This window comes from Hesperophylax consimilis, chromosome 22, assembly GCF_061612785.1.
Source record: "Hesperophylax consimilis isolate HC1 chromosome 22, BYU_Hcon_1.0, whole genome shotgun sequence".
Taxonomy (NCBI): Eukaryota; Metazoa; Arthropoda; class Insecta; order Trichoptera; family Limnephilidae; genus Hesperophylax; species Hesperophylax consimilis.
In genome coordinates, this window is record NC_142857.1 from 13,247,707 (window position 1) to 13,265,458 (window position 17,752).

Sequence of the window (17,752 nt, forward strand, 5' to 3'; positions counted from 1 at the left end):
ATTCATTGGTTTAATCAAATTCCCTTTGGTAGATTCGACATCTAAAGATAATTGAAACGTTGCTTGAAATTATTTTAGCCATGTTTAGAGACCGCATCTGAATAGCCAGCACACATCCACGTACGTCTTCTTGTTTATTTTTTTCTTCATTATAAATACCCACTGGACTTCCAAAGTAGTTTCACAGCAGGTTAATTTAACAAAAAATAAATATATCACTAATACACAAATACAACTAGATTGGCTTCCGTGGTAGTGGGGTAAGGCTCTCGACTATCAAGCTGGAAGTCGCGGGTTCTAATCCCGGCGTGCACTTGTAAATTTTATTTGATTTATTTGTATAATTTCACAAAACACGAATTGCAAATAATATGTAGTTATTCTTGCTGCACGTTCCAGAGTGGAAGATATTCTCAGTATCACCCTGGTGTAAGACCACCATTCAGAATTTAAACGTTGCTTGAAATGGCTTTGGCCGTGTTTGGTGATCATATCTGATTAGCCAGGTACTTTCCCTCTTTCCTCTTCCCCATTTACTCCCACTCCCTATTGCCTTCAGCCTCACAACAAACCCCAATTGGGGATTCCAGAGTCTCACTGGCTCAAGACGGTTGGGAGTTGTTGGGACTCTTGTACGGCTTAAAAAAAACAAAAACAACACATAATATAGAAAATAGAGATATGAAAATGATATTTTAAGTGACTACAATACAAAAACTTAAAATACATAGCCAGATAGATTTAACACAGGCAACATACTCATAGGTATACACACACTCAAAGGCACACAACATACTCAAGCACCTCATGGGTTTATATATATACTTAAGATTAAAAGTTTAAAATAAATCTATACTAATTTATAAGTGCTTAGAGAAAATACCAATTTTGATAAGTTTCTAATAACTACTTTTTCATGGTCTTAAAATTTACATGTTCAGAAATAAGTAAGTAAGAATTGTATAGTTTTTGCTCATTCAAAATTCTATTTGAAATGTGATTGTTTGACCATAAAAACCAAATTCGTTATTGTTTTGATATCTACATAAGAAGCATTTAATTTATTAGGGTAAACTTGATCTCGGCATGCTTTTCTAAAATAAACAGCAAAACATAACGAACATTGACGAAAACACCTAAATTATGATGTACGCACAGGATTTGAGTTTTGAACAAAAGTGATAGAAGTACGTGCTTACTCAATATTCGACCCTTTCTTGTAGAGCGGGACCCTTATTTACTTAGAAATACGGTCTAGCGTTCATACTTCACACAAAAGTCTAGATTATTATTACTACATGTCCACATGGAATAAGATCAATATTTAGGTGTAAGGTCGAAATTATACATGCGTAAATTTCACGTATTTACCTAATAATATTACAATATCAGAAATACACCGGTCGGAATTACGCGTTCTAAAATTACACACCTTAAGTGTTTTTTTGTGGGTTTAAATGTTGTTTATCTATATAATGTACAACACTTAAGCCCGTATGTATAAATTAATGTTTCCCTGTTTGACCCAAAGAAAATAGACTCAAAAACTCTGGACAGATTTTGCTAAAGTTTGTTCTAAAGTATCAGGAGTGTTTGGAAAGTGGTTTGAATGATAGAAGAAGTCGAGGACACCCGAGGAAGACTTAATGTATTATCTCTGTATTGAAATTATATACAGAGTCGAATTAAAATTGACATAATGCAGTAAGTAATGAAGTTGATTGATACTGCTTGAAGTGAATGCTAGAAAAAATTGGAGACGCCGAGAAAGACATGAATTAAATAATTTGGTGACCAGATTTCAATATCCAGGCACTCCCCTACCCTCTTTTTCAGCATATTCTTCCCCTCTACCACCCTCAGTCTCACAACATATCCCAATTGGGGATGCCATACTCTCGCTGGCTCCTGACGGTTGAGAGCAGTTGAGACTCCTGTGTGGTATTAACATAAAAAAATACCCACTATCAAAGTTTAGGAACATTTTTCACTACCCTCGTTTTAAATTTTACACAATATAAGATGAAACCTAAAAATAAATTAACCATAGAGACCCGATGTATAAAAACTTCTCCTACCCGCTTCCCTTTTACTTTTGCGTTGTCATTTAAAGTCAGCAAAGATTGTGGCACTCGTACTACATACTATAGATACGGTAGGCAAATACAGGAATATAGCGCAAAACCGTAAGCCCGCAGCATATATCTGTTTGCTGGAAGCAGCCAAAAATGGTGTAAAGAGTAAACTATGTTAAACTATCTGTTTGCTGGAAGCAGCCAAAAATAGTGAAGTGAGTAAAATATGGTTTTATGAATTATAAAGAACATTTTAAAAATGCAGGTTCGTCACTGTAAGAAATGGCATTTTAAACAAATATACTTCAAAAAACAAACTAAAAATAAGACATTTTTGATAATTTAAATACGCGTAATTCTATACGTATTTATTTTCGTCAGTGAATAATTTCCGCTGTATAATTAGTACGTGAAATTCATTCGTGATTTTTCATGAATAATCCCAATATTTTATGCTAACTCAATTTTCATTGTAGGATCTTTATAAACAATTTAGCAGGAACCATACCATTACACAAGTGGGTATCTGTTAGGTAATAATTGGTCTATGTTTTTACCTGTTCTTTGAAAAATTGCCGGTATCATGAATAAGAAAAATTGAAAAAAGAACGGTAACAAATTCCATTTATTTTTTATACTAGAAAGAGCTACGTTTCAATAAATTGATATAAGGTCCATCATTGCAGCACGCGTAAATGTTGGAATTATTACGTGATATTATCGGTTTGTGCATACATTATAATAATGATTTCTGTCAATGTTCATAACGATTCAATGCGATTAATTTTACTGAATAGTTTGTTTCGATGCTCATTAAAAATGATAACGGTAATTATGTTGATAATTTTAAATCGATGCTTTGAATTCTAGGTAGGTATTTCGGTTATGACATTTACAAATTAACAGCTTGCTTTTTTAAGATAATTTTGTACTAAAATAATATATAGGAATATTTTGTAGGTTAAATGAAATATACATATTTCACTTTCATAATTTAAGAACACATCAAAAGTTACTTGCCTAACACAATCTTAAGCTCACCAAAAAGCAAAACGCCACCCTTGGTCAAACCATTAAAAATAGAAGGAAAAACTTACTAATTTTAGACAAATAATATATCAAAATTTTTAGTGGGAATTAGGTATATCGATAAACAGTCCTGTTTAATAAAACATCAACTTAAGAATGTTTTATTGATTTGCCTTGATAGTGTATCATTACGATATTAAGACTTTTCATTGCAATGCAAAAGTATTCGGATTTTAAAGAAATACAAACAGTTAACCCGACAATATTTAAAAAAAACTCCTACTACCACAACAGTAAGCGGAATTTTTTTTCTTGTGTTGTGATTGACGACTTAGCCAGCAGAGAAATTGAACAGAAGCTTGGGTGGGACCTAAATGCGATGTCAACTCAGCCACCGACCGGTCAAAACATAATGATAGTAAATTTATAATTTACCAAACGTTTATCAGGAAACCTGTTAATTTATTCATAAGACTTGATATCCCGTTTTTACTTTGAAGAGACTTTTTATAAATAAACAATAGACATTTTTTTCCGTGCAAAAAAAAAGAAGAAACATGAAGCCGGCAAATTGTTCCACAGCCGAGCTTTTTAAATCAAGAACGGGTCGTTTTTACGCCATCTGAAAATTTTTAAAAACACCTGAAAAATGAATGTCAACCATATACAAATATTGGTCGCGCGTTTTCCGACTACGCACCGGTGCTGAGTGGATCAATGCGGCTAGTTCCTCGGAGGAAATTCCATCAAAATAGCCGTAGAACAAGCAGCAATAATATTTATTTAGTGGTTCCAGATTCCGTTTGGGTAGTTTCGGATTCTCGCGATATTCACACGTGGTCCTAAAGTAATCTTGGTTTTGTAAATACAAAACTGAAAATAATTCTAAAACAATTGTTTTTTTTACAAAAAATATTTTTAATATTTTTAGTGTGTTACTAACGTTGCTATAAAACTGACAGCCCCATATTTTTCACTAACAGCACAAGCACGTTTCACTTTATCCAAATAGATGCTAATTAATCTTGACAGTACCGAGCTGACAGTTGACAGTAAGCTATAAGACGATAAATAGACAGCCTGAACGTTGGATCAAAAATATGGAGGCTTAGTTCCTGCGCACTGAAGCACGTGAAGATTTCACGAGAGGAATTTTGTGCCTCTACGAGTATTTAACACCATAACATCAGCTCTTTCAAATATCCGTTCTCAGCATTTCTGTATAATACAGAGATTTAGCTACGAAAATGTTCTGTTTTGATGATTTAAGAGGTTGTAAAAATATCTGAAGAGTGTTTTTTTAAGAGAGATAAGCGACTCTCATGTTTCTTTTATTTAAAGTGCTAATTCTATTTTGACATATCTCCTAATACTTTAAAACTAAGCTTAGAAATTTTTACTTTTACCCAGAGTTGTAGATACACAGGTATTGCCCTGGAGCAAGAATACCATTCAGAAACGAAACGTTGTTTAAATAGGATTTAGCCGTGTTTGATCATCAGACCATCAGACCTAAAAAGCCAGGTACTTAAAACACTAACCAACTAACTAACTAACCATCACGCCGTTTCCCCGCAGGGGTAGGCAGAGAGGACGGACAGCCAAACAACTCGGTCTTGGCACACACTTCTTGCCTCATTCACATTCATACATCGTCTCATACATACTCTTCTATTATTCTGACTCTTGACATGGTCCGACTGGAGTATCTGATTCACTTGATCATGCCATGTTTTCCTTGGGCGTCCCTGACTCCTGCTACCATTCGCATTTGCATCATATATCCTCCTTACACTCCTATCTTCGCTCATTCGCTGTACATGCCCAAACCATCTAAGCGTCCCTTTCTTAATCTTACTCATTACGCTTACATCAGCCTTGCACTCTTTGCGGATCTCCACATTCCTCACACGATCAAACATGGTTTTACCACACATACGCCTCAGGGATCTCATTTCAACAGCATTTAATCTACTTTCATCCTTTCTTTGCCAGTTCCATGCCTCACTTCCATACATCAAGGTAGGTACCAGCACTCCAGTTTTTTGTTAGCGCCAACTGCGTTCAGTCCTCCATTAACGGAATTACATGCATTTACCCTTCTTTCAATATCTCTGTCAGCCTTCCCATCTCTCTATACCATACTTCCTAAATAAACAAACTCATCCACCTGCTCCCAGTATTCCTCATTTACAATTATATTGCACACTGTTTTCGTACTCTCTCTTTCAAACACCATTACTTTAAACTTACTTACATTCATCATTAACTCATTCTTCATGCATACTTCGTTCATCCTAGACACGAGAGACTGTAGATCATCTATACTATTAGCAACAGAGTGGAAGATACTACCAGTATCGCCCTGGTGTAAGACCACCATTCAGAATTGAAACGTTGCTCCAAATGGCTTTAGCCGTGTTTAGTGACTAGATCTGAATAGCCAGGTACTTCCCCACCTTCCTCTTTCCCTTCCCCACTTACCTTCAGCCTCACAACATCCAATTGGGGATGCCATAGTCTCACTGGCTCCAGACGGGAGCAGTTGGGACTCTTGTAAGGTATTCACTATAAAAAAAAAAAAAAAAAAATCAGCACCGCATCATCAGCATACAACAGGCAACATACTTTCAAATTATTCAAATTCGCGCCCAATCCCACCTCTTTCAATTCTTGCATACAATTATCCATGTATAGATTGAATAACCACGGTGACATTACGCAGCCTTGTTTAACACCTTTTGTGATATCAAACCACCCCGTAAAACCACCGTTTACCCTAACACATGCAACGCTTCCCTCATACAGAGACGCAATTGCCTGAGTCAGATTTGTATTTACTCCATACTTGGAAAATACCTTCCATAGCTTTTTCCTGTCGACACTATAATGAAATTAAACAAATTGTACATATAAATATTAATGTTTCTTTGTTTGTACCCTGTAGACTAAAAAACTACTGAACCGATTACGCTGAAATTTTAAAAATTAGTTCTTATTAGGTAAGTTTTTAGATTCTCACGGCCAAAAGCATTTTTGTTGTTTGTTTTTGGGGTGTTATGCCGTGTTGCGCTAACTCCTTCTTTAGCCGACGTTTCGGACAGCGTTACAGTTTCCATCATCAGGGCAGATCCGGTAGATCCGAAGATGTGATGTAAAGAAGGAATTAGCGCAACACGGCATAACACCCCAAAAACAAACAACAAAAATAGTTCTTATTAGTTTCAGGAGTGTTTAGATGGTGGTTTGCATGGTATTAGAAGTCAGGGGCGCCCGAGGATGACTAAACGCACTGTCTCTGCGCTAGAATGTCATACAGAGTTGAATAAAAGTCGATATAATTTTTATTTTTTTTTAATGTACAATGTTATACATATACAGTACTGAATGGTGAAAGTCGAAGACGTGCCACGATCAAGTGAAACAAAATTTGTTAAAAAGTAAATTTTTCAATTTTTAAAAATGATATTATTTTCACTTTACAAATAGACCCAGTTTTCATCTACACTAGAATGACAACGTAAAAATTTTACTCCAAACTACACGTGAGCTAGTAAAAATAAACATTAAAGATTTGCTGTAATTTCGTATCTTAAAATCACATGGAATGAAAATAACAAATATTGATTTATGTTATATTCTTGTTTCATCAAGAAATGTTATTTTACTCGGCCCTATTGTAAACGTTCGGAAGTCTAAAACAGCTGACCCCTTTTGTTTGTGAAGATTAAACATATTTCCTCGTAAGGAAAAGTACCTACATATATCTCGCACAATCTTGAAAAAGAAAACTCAGAAAGCATATAACGCAAAAGAGTCTCAACTGCTCCCAGTTGGCTTGGAAAGAGTGGAATTAAGGAATTACTATTCGAATCTGCTAATCAAACACATAAATTCACTAAAAAAACATTTTAATTCTGGACCAGGGTGAATCTGCGAATATGTTCTTAATATTTGTTTCCATACTTGTTTCTATATAATTTATGAGTCAGGTAATGCAACTATTTTCAGATTGTATTCTATAAATTACTTTAAAAATTAAATAGTTTTGAAACATGATTTAAAATTAGACAAGAAGAAAAATATTGTAGGAAACCGGCAAACTCGGATAGTAAAACAAGTACCTACCCATAAGATGCAAACTCATTAGAGACTAGATGTTGCCCGACGTTGTCCGGGCTTCTTCGGGCTAAAATTATTCAAAATCAGATGTATGTAGACTATAGACAGTAATTATATTCTTATTTTAAACACAAATTTCACTAGAGATATCAAAATCCTCCTTTAATGGGTGGGAAAAGGCGCTGGGGTGGTTTTCCATGATCTAATGTAGGCATTTACATCTTGTTTTGAAGGTCAAGTATGCAAAATTTCATCAATCTTGATATAAATTTAGATTTGTATAAAAAACAACGGACCTTGCCGCCTGCCACATACCTTTTTATTTATACACGTACAATAGATGACTCAAATAACACACATTGGGGGTAGCGTAGGGGGTGGTTCAAATTCAATTAAAAAATATATCGAGTGAAATCAAAAGTTTAAAACATGCTGTTTGCAAACGACACATCTGTGTTCTATGTTCGACTTTTGAAGAGATACATTTGAAATTATTGATGACTGATCAATTGCAAAGAGAAAAGTGACATGACAAGACAAGACGCGATGTTACATGATTATATTTAAAGGAGTCCCTTTCTCGTCGATTTCTTCTCGCCTTCCTTCCTATCTTGATGATATTTCTGTATCTGAAAATCCTCGCTAATTGATCTTATTGTTAGTTAAGTCGGCTGTCGAGATAACCCCGGCCGGGTAACAAAGGTAGACAAGTCTGTATACTTGGCTTTTACTGGATTGGCACATTATCTGATCTGTATTGAATGCGGAAAATCCACCCTTATTCCTGCCAAGATGGTATTGTAAGAATGTGAAGTCGAGGCGAAACGATGAGAATTCTTTCGTAACAGTGAAATAAATCTGTAAATTTGTTGTTTTCTTTCTAAAAACTCTCGAATTTTTAGCTCTGGGCACGCGACAGCCACATTACAAAATTGGTTGAGTGCCGTCGCTAAATTTCACTGTTTAAAATAATGAAATCATTCTGCTTTATTTAATTCGCTTGCAGTAAAATAATACATCAATCAGCTGTAACAACAAATTTCAAAAACAACCGCCTCCATTTGCAATCTGTCGTTGCACGATAATTCTGACTTGATCACGTCACACTTCAAAATCCGTCTCGCTCCAAGGCCTGTTCTGTAGTCGACCTTGGCTCTGGTGTTATGGCGTGTGTACAACAGTCCGGATTTTCGAGATCAATGTCGACCATTAGCTTTTGAAATCATTTTAAAAGTGAGCTAAACATACTTTTGTAATTGTTTTATCTGCTTAACAGTGTGTTGATTTCCGTATATTCTACATAATCACTTGAAAAAAAGTTTGTCAAAACTGTAGCGAAGCCGGTTAAAAAGGAATAATTGAAAAAAACTATTGCTGGTAAAATAAATAAAAAAAACAAAAGTCAAAGTTTTTTTTTAATTGTTTTTTTTATTTTACAACTAGGATTTACACTTTTAATACACCAGTCTCACTATGGATGTCTTGTGTCGAGACAAGCTAATTAAAAAGATTTTATTTTTTCAAAAGGCACATTTTTTTGATAAGTTAGAATAAATAATATTTGATAGGTGAGTTGACAAATTATTACTATACGACCTTTGTTGATGATCTGATTTGGTCGCAATGTACTTGAAATTTCTTAGTCCAAATTTTCCAAAACCGCGTGTTTCATGTATTTTCTGTAATTATTGTTAAAATTTAAAGATTACTTGTTTTGATTTTGAAGAGGTTAAAATGATTTTTGTGTAAATTTTTTGATCAGTGATTATTATAATGGTGACCTTGGGTTGATTAATTATGATTAATTTTTGTTCCCAAGGTTGTTTGTTTGAATTCTGCAACTGAGTAAAATAAAATTTAACGTTCGCAATCGGTTAAAACCGTTATCTATCACGACAGAGTAGAATTTTATTATTTGAGCCAATCCAAAATAGCATGTGTACTAACGTTTTGTGCATTTAACGAGTAGAGATGGGTAGAAGAAATTTAAAAGTTTTGTTGTCTCTTGGGCATTGTGAACAGGTTGCTTCATCGCATCTTTTAAAATGACCAATTACCAGTCACGAGAAACAAGTCGATGAAAAGTAATGAGTAAGCCAAAGTTCGACTGTCACCAAGCAGTTGTAGCATCAAATACATAAATCGCAAGAAGTCTTACACGAAGATTTGGAAATATGACCAATGTTACACATCCTCTAGAGTCGCATTGATCTGTGACCTACTCCAACGTATAGAGAAGATTACGAAATGGCAATTTGTATTTTCTGCCCCCAAGTAAACTTAGAGTGTCCGCTTCAGAGGAGATAGCAATAAAGAAACTATCTTTTTTGTACCGTTATGTTTTTCGTGGAAGAACTAGACCCTTGTGCCAACAATATTCTCTGATAAAAACCTTTTTAAATACTTTACCTTTTCTACAAGAAATTTCTCTTGTTTATTATTTTCTTTGTTTATCTGATCTATTAGATATTATTTTCTTCTTATTGTTTAGTATTTACTGAAATTAACAAATAGTTCAATGGATCTGTTTATTTTGTTAGGAATTACTCAATTTTTGATACTTGGCTAAGTAAAGACAAAACAAAACCAGAAAAATCAGTAATCTGTATTGTTTTTTTTGTAATACGTTTCTGAATATATTATTAGTTTGAATAAATATACAAGTGTATTTAGTCTAATGATTCAAACAAATATTTTTTTATTAGTCTCTGCTGGAAATTATGTTCGAGTGTAGGATGGCCACTGTTTACTCTGAACTAAGCATGTTTTTTATGATTAAATATTTCTTTGGTATTGAGAATTTTTTTTCGTCCCAAGAAATATTTTGTAAGAATTTTTCTAAGTAGTAATTTCCGACCTATATTATCTTAGTATTGTTATATTACCGATAAATTTAATTCGTATTATCACGTAATTTTTGATCTCCACGGGTCTAGTAATTAATGTTGTGTAAATACTAATAGTGGTTTTGGAAGAGAATAACTAAAACGAGGTGTCGATTAATAATAAATTTAAATTTTCCAAAGCTGACAGAAATTTGAAAATCCTTTTGCGAAACTCTTTCTGCGGGATTTTCCTTTAATTTTTTAGCACAAAAAGTAAAATTTTAATTAAAATTTAATGGGCGTTCTCGTTAAAAGTTTATTTTATGCCACATAAAAGCAAATTCTCCTCTGTTTATAAAATAAGCCGCTTAATGTATGCATTGAAAAAAAAATCGGCCAATTAATGGGCTTAAAAACAAAATGCGAGTGCGGAAAATCATTAAATTATAAAAAATATTTTCCCAACGAATCCGGCCGTGCATTGTAATGCTCGATGAACGGGGCGGCACAACGCATGTGATCCACTCCCTACTAGCAAGTAATTTAATAAATAATACTTGAACATTGGTGGAAAGGTCCGAATACACCAATAACAGTCGCAATTGATATCATACACTTCATTTTGCCCTTTGAATGCATAATTATTTATTTGCTAGGTGGGAACAGCTCACGTGCATTGTACGAAACTAATGACGTTTTTCACATTTTAAATATAAATTCGCATGAATGGATTGCCAAAAACAAATACATTTGAATTTCACGTAGTTTATATTCAACAAACAATAAAGTTTTATAAATTCGGTTTGCTCTCGACATTTTTCATTTCAATTTCCGACTAACCGACTGAATTCCATGATATTGCCAACTGAATTGTAGGAGCAGGTTAGGAAGGCAAAAAATGCATAAATCGATGGTAATGGAAGGGGGATTTGTATGCATTTATGTAAAAATATTCGCGAGCAGACGGTGCAAGGAATGCTCTTCCAAATATGAAAACTGACTGCCATCGCTGCTCTTTCTAGCTTTCGCGGTATTCATAAGTTTGCGGGAGATTGATTTAAGCTATTTGCTAACAAATTTCACACTGTCTTATTAAATTCGTAACCAGCTATATTATCAAGTGATTTATGGAATAAGACTGGATTTTTGAAATTATAGAACTTTGTATAAACGTGTTGAAATTTTTATTAGGTACCTAATTCCATTTTTCAAATTAATAAATGTTTTTGGAATTCCAACGAAAGATATTATTATTAAAAAATCTATTTGATATACCTAATTGTTCGACTGATTCGTTTTTGGATTTTTTGTGTATATTGTGTGATATTTTAAAATATCACAAATGACACGATGTGTTTAAATCATCAAATCACTTCATTTAATAATTACTGTGAATTACAAGTGAAAAATTTAATAGGTGCGTTATGTCGATATTTCCATTACGTAAGCCATATTAAAGTTACATTAAAGTCTGTGATTAAAAAACAAATGATTTTACACGGAAGTGGTTCTACTATGTTACAGTTGTCTTTAAATATTAAAATATTGATAATGGACAAACATTGGTTGTTATTTTTTTGTCAGAATAGATATTTTCACAGTATTTAATTTCAAAAAACGAAAATGCCATTGATTCAGATATTATATTCAAGATACAACAATAACAATAATATTAATGAAAGCCAAAACAAAAATACGAACGGAAAATACAAGAATACGAACAGACAATACAATAATACGAACAGACAGTACAATAATACGAATAGACAATACTGGAATACGAACAATACAGTAATACGACATTAAAAAAACTATCAAAATAAAGTCAATAAAAATGTTTAGTGGTACCTTCTTGCTAGAGTTTTTCAAAATTATTTTCTGTTCTTCAAAGATCTTACAACGAAGCTAAAGGTATGTATCCTTATGTCTCAATGTGTGTACCGTCTGGCTCAAAGCTTTTTTGTTTTTGTTTTTGTTTTCATTCAAAAAGAATCAAAGACCGTAAATCTTGCTCGATGTTCGTCAGATATTCGCTATTTGACTGAGCGTCTTGATGATTTGTATCGAGCTGCTTAAGCATGTAGTCGCAACTACGAGCATGATTCCAAGTCAACATGTTCGATCGAGCCAAATCGTCGAGCATGATATACATGTGTACATAGCTTATGGTGCATTACAATTCCAGGTCAATCATAAGAACTCTAAAAATATTGCCAGTCTTTTGGTATGAAAGAATATACTTCGCATGACCTAATTACCTAATTTACAAAAAACGCGAATTTGAAAAAGACTGTTGACGTGACATTTACTTTTGTGTATTAATAACAAAAAAAAAAACTCTCGATAGATGTAACAATATCACGTAGGTACATATTTCTCTGGTTTCTCCAGAGTGATCTGGATTACATAAATGCGTTCTATTTTTTTCCGAATTTTAAAAGATTGTAAATAAGCGGATAAGAGATCAACAATTCTAAATTCCTCTTCCAATCTTGAAATTCCTCTAAAACAGATGCTTATAAGAAAGATGGAAAGGTTTTTCATTCTATCAATTCCAGGTATTTCTATGAATCTTTTCAATTAACAAAATTAAAAAAGGTTTATTAACTTTATTAGTATTTTTTACAAGTAATAATTTATTAATAATTATAAACCTGAGAAGTTTATCTCAAATACAGGAGTTATCAGATTAATTAAATATTAGATATGAATTATAGTTACAAGAAGGCTGTAATAACGTACATCAATAATGTTTATAATTAAGGTTAGCATAATACTATTCTTTTGCATTGAATTTTTATGTGACTAATAGTGAATTTTGATTGATTACTGTTTCACTAAACTATTATTTTAATCAAATGTTTGTAAAAGCCCGTGTGGGCGTATAATATATAAATACAAGTCTAATTACTGTGTATTTTCAATAAAATAATCAAATTCTCGAATAATAACAACCACGAGAAGTAGTTTAACCAATTGTTAAAATGAAAATTTGCAGCGAAATCAAATATTTGGGGCATGTCATCACCGATGACCTAAATGATAAAAAAAGACATAGAACGTCAAAGAAGAGTACTAAGTGTGCGAGCTAACATGCTTGCCAGAAGATTCAACAAATGCAGTCCTCCGGTGAAGAAGCAACTTTTCCAAACATATTGCGTGATCTTCTACACTAGCGAGCTATGGACGACATACACACAAGGCGTCATGAATAAATAAACATTATTATTATTATTAAAAGACATCTTAAAGATTAATTGTTACAAAAAAATTAAATAATCAATTTGGTGATAAATTTGTTTTTTATTAGAATTTTTCAAAAAAGTAAGACAATAAATTAATGTAATATTTTACATATTATAATGTGGCCTTACGACTCTTTAATTCCAAAATTTGATCAAATTGAAAATATCGAATTCTTCATGTATTTTTTATGAAGCAGTATTTTATCAATATCGTATATTTAATCGAATTTAAATTGAGTATTAAGGTATCTTTAAAGCCAAAAAATATTAACAGCATAAATTCATGACATTCTCGCAAAACAATGGAGTGTATGGTATGATTTGAGATTTTCACGGCCAAAAGTATTACAGTGATTTGTTTTTTGGGGTATTATGCCGTCTTGCGCTACCTCCTTCTTTAGCCAACGTTTCGGACAGCATTGCAGTGTCCAAAACGTTGGCTAAAGAAGGAGGTAGCGCAACACGGCATAATACCCCTGAAAAAAATCACTATAATGGAGTGCATGTTTTCGTTTTTTAGATAAAATATCCGAAGTGTATTATTTTTTTTCAGTTTATTTGCAAAATAAAATTGCTTCGCTAATTTGTAATAACGAAGCACAACTTTTAATAAATTCGCGTCATAATAACGTTCTATTATATTCATAATGATACTTAATAATAATGAGCAAACATTTTCTTCCTTGTCTTACTTTGCAGATTTCTTTTTAAATTGGTATAATAAAGCTAGCAGCTCAAGTATTTATTATAATTAATGAGTCGTGATTACCGTCCTGTAAATGTACAAGAAAATACAACAAGTTCTTCTCTAGAATTATGTTAAAATTCTCGTTTTGTTACCTACTTGATTATTAACTCTCTAATCTAACATTTTTCGAGTAAAAAAAGCGAAAAATACGATTTTCACTCACAATTTGAAATAATAATATAAATATGTAATTTTCTAGATACAGCTGTTTTATTAACACGGTTTTGTGTGTTGATTTATCTATTAATAATTATTGATCTATTTTGATTTGAGAATGTGTTAATTACGAAGTAAATTCACAAAGGAATGCGTTAAGCACATATAGGTATTACTCGTATTCAAATCTAGAAGTTTTTATTATTTTTATTTTTTTATATGATACCCAATCATGTTCATAATGGTGGTTTGAAATATAGGTAACGTAGAAGTAAGAAATATAGGTAACATCAATGTTACCAAACTGGGAAATATTGGTAACATTGAACTATAAAATATAGGTAACATTGAACTGTAAAATATAGGTAACATTGAACTATGAAATATATGTTACATTGAACTTTGAAATATAGGTAAAATTGAACTATGAAATATAGGTAACATTGTACTTTGAAAGATAGGTAACATTAAACTATGAAATATAGGTAACATTGAACTTTGAAATATTGGTAACATTGAACTAAGAAATATAGGTAACATTGAACTATGAAATCAATAATTATTTTAAATATTATTTATATTTATTTTTATTAAAATTTTGTTTTTGAAGAATTACGATAATTGAATCAATAAGTGTTATAATCGAATTTTTTTAGGATAAAATATAGATACATACAGTTATTCATAAGACTACATTAAAATATAAGTATAATTCTATATTTGAGTGCATCCAAACTCTTTCTCACGGATTAACAAAACTTAAGCCCTATCACAGTGGAAGATACACTCAGTATCGCCCTGGTGTAAGAAGACCATTCAGAATAGAAACGTGACTTAAAAAGGCTATCGCCGTGTTTGTTTTGACCAGATCTGAACAGTCAGGTACTTTTCCATCTACCTCTTCCCCATCTCCTTCCCCTCATCATTACCTTCAACCTTATAACATACCCCAATTGGGAATGTTATAGTATCACTGGTCCAGATGGTTGGGAGCAGTTGAAGCTCGTGCTTTACATAAAAAAAATATTAATATAATTCCATAAAAGAATGTTCTATACTCATACCTGATGTAACATTATACATCGAAGTGGTAGATACTCTCAGTATCACCCTAGTGAAAGACCACATTCGAAATCAAAACATTGCTTGAAATTACTTTAGCAAAGGCGACTATCAGTCAAGTACTTTCCCACCTTCGTTTTCTTTATTTTCTTCTTTTCCCCACTATCTTGGTCATCAAAACATAAATATACTATTCAAGCCATAACCTGTACTCTTTGGCGCTGTTAATATAAGAAATTTTTTGAATAGATTGAATGAAAGCATTTGAGTTTATGTTTTTGCTCCACGAGAAGCAAATGCTTCCCCCCCTCTGGCCTTAAAACTGAAAAAATACAAATACAATCTACACGTCTCTTAAAATTAAGATAGTGTCTGATTTCTGACGTCAAAAAGTAATCTTCTCGGTCGAACAGTCGTCAAATTATTTATGGCAAATCTGAAACACAAAGCGCTTACTCAGCCAAACTGAAAACTGAAACATAATTCATACGTCATGTTCCACTGAACATTGCAGCTGTTCCGTTCTATCTCGTTGCGGATCTGCGGGTTCCGGAATACATCCTTATTTGTTCAAAGCGCGGAAGGTAACAAAAGGTTTGTGTTTAGTGAATAATAACCGAAGTTGTATTGGAATTTAGTTGGAACTGAACCTGCCAATATTATTATTTTGAATAATAGGTATTGTCCGTTAAATAATTTTGATATATATACTATGCACATAATATCCTGATGAAGAAACCTTTGGTTTCGAAACATGATGACAATTTTATTAAAAAAAAAAATTAAAAGAAAATATATAAATACAAATATATTGAGATGACGGGGCTACGCTCAATAGCTCTTCGTGTCCGATAATTGATGGCTACACCAAAACTAAACGGAAAAAACCATCTTAATTTATTTAAATGATTGGAGTAAAGATGGCGACAAGGTATCACATCTACCTAAGTAAGCACATACTTCTCCACAATCTTTACACATCTGCCCTGATGATGGACAAAAGTATGAACGATTGCCTAAAGAAGGAGGTAGCGGAATACGGCATAATACCCCAAAAATAACACCGTTTCCACAAAACTGATAAAGTAATAATAAAAAATAAAGAGATAAAATGCTTTCTCCATTTTCAAGTTTTCCTACACGACATGGCAATCTCAAGCGTGGAGACCATTGATAAAAAAATAATGAGAGGTGTCAGCAAGGTCGTGAAAAATCAGTCCATTTTTCCGTTTTCAATTCATGAAAATGTTTTTAATTACACTACTATCGCAATAAAGAGGACACGTTCAGATAACAAGTCGATTGTTTAAAACAACGTATGAACATTTTCTGTTAAGTACACATATTTTTAGCAAATTCACTGCAAGCCTGAATAAAAGCAATTGTATCGATAACAAGAATCAAGAGCATTCAATAAATCACCAAAACTACTATCTTAAATGGATCAAGCAGTAATTTACCAGAGGTTTGGTTATTAATTTATTAAGTATGTGCCCATATTCATACACAGTCAACGTCATTTTAATTGACGTGGAGCAGCCTCTTCTGTTTACCAATCTATCAGAAACAGGTAAATATTATCGTCAGAAAAATAACTAACTGATAATTGCTGAAACTAATATCTTAAATGGATAAAGCAGTAATTTAGCACAGGATTGTTTGTTAAATTATGTACCCATTTTCAAACACTAGCAATCATATAAGTTGACGTAGAGCAGTTTTTTTTCTGTTTTCCACTCTATCCTCGCAGATACAGGTAGGTAAATATTATCGTTACAAAAATATCAATCAAATGATAATTGCTGAAACTAATATATTAAATAGATCAAGCAGTAATTTTCGTTAGATTTGTTTGTTAAAGTATGTTCCCATTTCCAAACTCTAGCAGTCATGTAAGTTGACGCGGTGCAGCCTTTTAGCACGCACTCTTTCTCAATTAAACTTGCCTTTCATTCACATCTTCATCCTATTTGAATATCGTAATATGGTGAAATTTAGTATTGTATCGTAAATTTTAAGTCGGATTTTGCAAATATTTATGATATTAAAAATTCCAAGTTCACACGGAATTTCTGGTGTTATATTACGTTTTTAGCGATTTTTCCTTGTATTTTAGGGCAAATTTCAAATTTGCTGAAGTGCAAATCATTCTGTCACCCAATAATCATAACGGTATAATTTAAATGTTTTAAGTCATTACGAAATTGCGGCTCTTCCACTCAAGATGAAACACAAGTGAAATCAAACAGAAACTTTAACGTAAAGATAGGAACCACCTAGTTGAAGCTGGTCTAGTTTATTTCTACAACAATGCTGAACTAGTGTTAACATACACGAACTGGTCCATTTAAGGGATTTCAATTTGTATTTCCAGGAAAGTTCCAGAACCTTCCTGCCAGAGGTTCGTGGAAATTTTCTATTAGCTTTTGAATACATCGAGGGAACAAGTTGAATGGTCGGAACGGGAAAAGTAATTTTCCCAAATTTAAA

At 32.7% G+C, this 17,752-nt stretch overlaps 1 protein-coding gene across 1 annotated transcript in view; it reads right to left on the bottom strand.

Moving 5' to 3' along the window:
* The window catches only part of LOC149412867 (potassium channel subfamily K member 18-like), a 283,444-nt gene that overhangs the window by 178,470 nt on the left and 87,222 nt on the right, over positions 1-17,752 (bottom strand). The gene's annotated exons all lie outside the window — the stretch shown is intronic.